Raw genomic sequence first — 4,718 nt, forward strand, 5'->3', positions numbered from 1 at the left:
GCAAGAGTAATTGTATATACCTATATACACAGGATATTTCTCGAGTGATAATGAGCCTGACGTAATTTAAAATGCAACCCACACTATACAGGGTCTCCCAGAACTGGCGGACCAAAATAACACGGTGAAATCATTATCTTCTGGCAATAATAGGAAAAATATTTAAAAAAATCCATCCTCATTGGATTTTAAAATAAGAACGTTTTTAATTGACTAATCGCGTGTAGATATAAAATTACCTTAAAAAATTATATTGGTAACTATCGAAACAAATTTGATTGTTGCAAAGACATTATAATTGAATATTATGTCATAATAAATTATTTCTGACAATTCTGACAAGTCATTAAAAACGCGTAATGTTTACCGCTTCAGAATATTTTGATATGCTTGTCTTATATGGACAGTGTGATGAGAGTGCCACAGTTGCTCCTTAGGAGTACGCAGTTCGTTTTCCCAATAGGGAACATCCTAGCAGAAATACTATAACCTGAAAAATACTATAACCTAAAAACGTCCGTCATTGCACAAACAATGCGGATACCCAACAATGCATATGCATCATTTGAAATGCATCCATAGTTACAAATAAAGCAGGAAAACTAATTAATAGGTAACTTAACATCAACAACAGCATTGGTCAGTTTAAATTGCTTCTTTCCTAATCATTATTTAAGATAGATTTTTTTGAACATTTTTCCTATTATTCCCAGAAGATGATGAATTCACCGTATTATTTTGGTCCGCCAGTGCTGGGAGACCCTGTATTTCCGAAAAAAGCTGGCTACTGAAATTAAAATGTCCGGATTTTTTTGAAAATGCATTGTGAGTTGAATTTATTATTCCGTCAGGCTCATTCTCCTGAAATACCCTGTATAGTTTTATACATATAATATAAACGATAAAGACACGACAAATATTGTAAGTTTACAGATGGATGTAGGATTTAATACGTAATTCTCAATTATATGGCTTCAACAAAATTTGAAGAGGAAAATGGACAAATTATCATAATACAGGGTATTGGTATTGCTATGAAAACTTGTGTTGTGTTCAATGTCATCGTCAAGAAAATAAAACTTAAACATCCAAACCTAACCTCACAAATTTTGCTAGAGTGTACCTTTAAAAGCCGACGTATTTGCAGTTTCTATTGAAAAATACAGATAAAAAATCTGTATAACATAAAAATGTTTATTTAAAAACAGCATTGGATTTAAATAATATTAATTATTTATACCTTGCTCCTTATTCCTCCAAGTCATCCATAATGATACATTTTTTATAGAATAGGTACATATTACTTAAAATTAGTAACGAGCATCATAGAAGTTTTCACTTCTGTCGTGGGGTCTTAAGCACCCACTCTTTTCTTTCTATAACAATGTTTCTATCACAACAGAAAATTTTCGCCCTTCCCCATAGGCAGGTATACCGGGACGTTTTTTTAACATTGAACATACAGGGTTATTATAAATGTTTGTAGTCCAAGTAGGTCATGAATTTGTGCCGCCTTGTTTCGATTCTGCACTGTATCTAGTGGGATATTGGTATGAGTGAGCTCCTGACCAACTGAAACGGTAAAAGTCGTTGTTAATGTCAAATCACTTGATTACCGCATTTTTTTCCTTCGAATCAAAATAAGTCTTTAGTAAAAGTTAAGAGTAAGAGTGTTAAGACCACAGACGACGACGATGAGTATACAACAGTGATCAAGGTTAGGTTAGTAAAATTCTGTAAGTTTCAAGTAAATTTATTTTCAGGTTAACTGTTCTCTTCCAAATTCTCTCTTCTAATTATCAGTTTCTCCTAAACACATTTTTTAGAATAAAAAGGATTTTTAGGATTGCAATGGGGTACACCGTGGAACAGACTACTTTCATTATTATTTCATTTTATTAAAATGGTGTACGAGATGAAAACAGAATGCAATCATGTAAGGATCAATATCTCGCAAAGTTTCCTAATTAAGAGATAGAGGAACAAGCTTTAATGACCCACATTCGATGGATTGTGAATAGACAAAACTAGAGATGCTTCAAAGGAAAAGTCATCGAGAAGGCTTCAAGTTGGTGAAGTTTTGAGAGAGAGAATGGAACAAAATCCCAGAACATCATTGCTGTCAGCACAGTCAGGTGTAGCACTGAGCACATGTCAGAAAATTGTGAAGAAAAGATTAAATTTGCACCCTTATAAAATGTCATTGTTTCAAGAACTGAAACCAGCAGATTATCCACGTCGTGTTGCATATTGCAGCTGGTTTTTAAACAACCTAAATGATAACAGAACTTTGGATTTGTCATTCTTTTCCAACAAGGCATGGTCCTGCAAGGGCGTAGCAATGATTTTTTGCTGGGGTGGGCCAGACTTTAAACCAGACAGATGATAGATAGATATTGCAGATGTATCTTGTTTTTAATGTGTTTTACTTTTATTCTGGAGTGGGCCAGAAGGATTCTGGGGTGGGCCGGGCCCACCTGTGGCCTCCCCCTTTACTACGCCCTTGTGGTCCTGCTGTAAGTTCATAACCTGATTGTACTTAGGGAGACGTTAGAAGTAATAAGTATACCTCCTCTTCCATATTTGTTGCTGATTTCATTAACAACTATTCCAGATTGGATCAACACATGCCCCTGTCTGACGTCGCCCATCTTGTGTATCCTGCTCCTCCACATAACATTGGAAATCATTTAATGCACATTAACAACAATAAAACCTTGCTGGACAGTTAAATAGCTTTAATTTGTTGCCATATAACACATAAATAAAATGTCTATTTACAATGATTTCATTCTCTCATTTTCCATCAACAGTTTTGGAATCTTGTGGTACTTAACATTGTTTCCTCAAAACTTTTAAAACAAAAATGATTCAGTACCCATTGAATAATTTAACAGCAACAATTCAGTTCTACACACCTGTGGTTAAACACCAGTGGATAAGTTTACAAAACTGAAATAGAGAAAATTAAATTTTATTGTCCGTATGAGATGGATTGAACCATATGAACTTTAAAGTTCACTTTGATAACAAATCCCGTCTTGATGGATTTAAGTCACTGTTACTCACGGTATTAAAACGTTGGAACAATCTCTTTAAACGAATCTTCACTGTTGTGGTTAATAATTCAAAGAATTTTTTGAAGGTAAACATAACCTCCTAATGTCAAGAATAATAATCTACTTCGTATCATTTTCGTATTGAACTATGGAACGGCAAAAGAAAAAATTTCATTTGTTTTCATGGGCTCGTTGACTACAAACATTTATAATAACCCTGTATAAGGCATTCACGATCTTTTTGGGACCTAGTTGGCTGAAACAAATGAAATTAAACAGCCAATAGGAGAAACGCCAGATTTGGCGCAATAAATGACGCGTGCGCACTAGCCACATTTCCTTCGTCATTACCCCCACTTTTGCGTTCTAATGGCCGACAAACAAATGTCATTTGAATTGCGAGTTAGGCAATACAACTTTCACCCCCATGGTTGGCTATGACCATCTAGTGATTTTGTTGGCAGTACCTCGGTGATAACTAAATTCCCTAAAGAAAATGGACACTTTTTGTGTTAGGTTAGGTTGTTTTCAGTTTAGGGTTATATTTTCTGAATAGGTACATTGTTGCCGGATCTCTTAAATCTGGTTTGTCTTTTTTAAATTAAATTAAATCGTTTAATAGAAATTTTTTATCGTAATAAAATTATTTTGGCAATTTTGACTGTTCCTTTGATGGAAATTAATTTTTTTTTACACACTTAATAAATCATTTAGTTTCTTACGAATATAATAAATAATAAATCTGGCAAGTGGGTGGAAAGAAAATGTCGAACAGACATTGACAGAAAAAAAAATTGCATCCGTTGCATCCGTGGAGGGAGAAAAGACTGGAGATGGCATTTCCTATGCTTCCCATGTTAAAAATCCGAACCCTCTAAAAGCACGTGCAACAACCTTTTATGACCCAGTTCACAATGCGCTAGATAAAGAAGCACAATGCGCTTGGAAGGAAGGCGAAGGAAGCCATTGGCCTAGCGTCTATATTCAGAAACCTTTTATGACTCTGTAGTTTTCGCGGGCCGGGTACACTTATTTGAATTAGTGCCATCTCCAGTCTTTTCTCCCTCCACGGTTGCATCACTGAGTTAGTTAGTCCAACATGAAAAGAAAAAATCATAGCCAACTCGGTCCCAAAAAGATCGTGAATATAATAGCTCATACTTATTCCCTATGTTCAGTTTTAAAAAACACAGGTCAATGCATGTATGGAATCACGTAACCAAGGTAACGAAAATATGTACTTGACAGTTTAACAAAATGGTCAAGTTGTTTGAAGAAGAAATACACATAATGCAGTTATTCTATGCCAATCAGAGCATTAGAAATGTGCGTGACATTTCCAATGCAACACATGATAGACCAATTCCATCAATCGGAACAATTTTTAACATTATTTCAAAATCTCTGGTGTTCGGTATAGTTGGTTACATAGCAACTCACAATGCATTGATCTGTGTTTTTTAAAATTGAACATAGTGAATAAGTATGGACTATGTTCAGAGTTAAAAAAAATGTCCCGGTATACACATTGATGGTTAATTTATACCAAATTTTAAATCAATTTTTATTGCTTTTTCGTTAAAATGTTATAGAGAAAAGTTCCATGATTTGGCGCGTTCTTCCACTGGTTAAAATTAACACACGTTTTCAGAAACAGCC

At 34.6% G+C, this 4,718-nt stretch overlaps 2 long non-coding RNA genes across 3 annotated transcripts; one reads left to right on the forward strand and one right to left on the reverse strand.

Annotated features, from left to right (window-relative positions):
- Nucleotides 1-88: 88 nt before the first annotated feature.
- Nucleotides 89-2,786, forward strand: LOC138133843 (uncharacterized). Of its 2 annotated transcripts, none has more exons than XR_011160543.1 (2): nt 89-2,563; nt 2,615-2,786. It is a non-coding gene; the product is annotated as an uncharacterized lncRNA (long non-coding RNA). The 2 variants fall into 2 exon arrangements; XR_011160544.1 differs by having other exon boundaries at nt 89-2,556.
- On the reverse strand, nt 2,724-3,490 carry LOC138133852 (uncharacterized). The gene is made up of 2 exons (XR_011160548.1): nt 2,919-3,490; nt 2,724-2,852 (listed from the first exon to the last, which is right to left on the reverse strand). It is a non-coding gene; the product is annotated as an uncharacterized lncRNA (long non-coding RNA).
- Nucleotides 3,491-4,718: the final 1,228 nt, after the last annotated feature.

This window comes from Tenebrio molitor, chromosome 1 (genome assembly GCF_963966145.1).
Source record: "Tenebrio molitor chromosome 1, icTenMoli1.1, whole genome shotgun sequence".
NCBI classification, from domain to species: domain Eukaryota; kingdom Metazoa; phylum Arthropoda; class Insecta; order Coleoptera; family Tenebrionidae; genus Tenebrio; species Tenebrio molitor.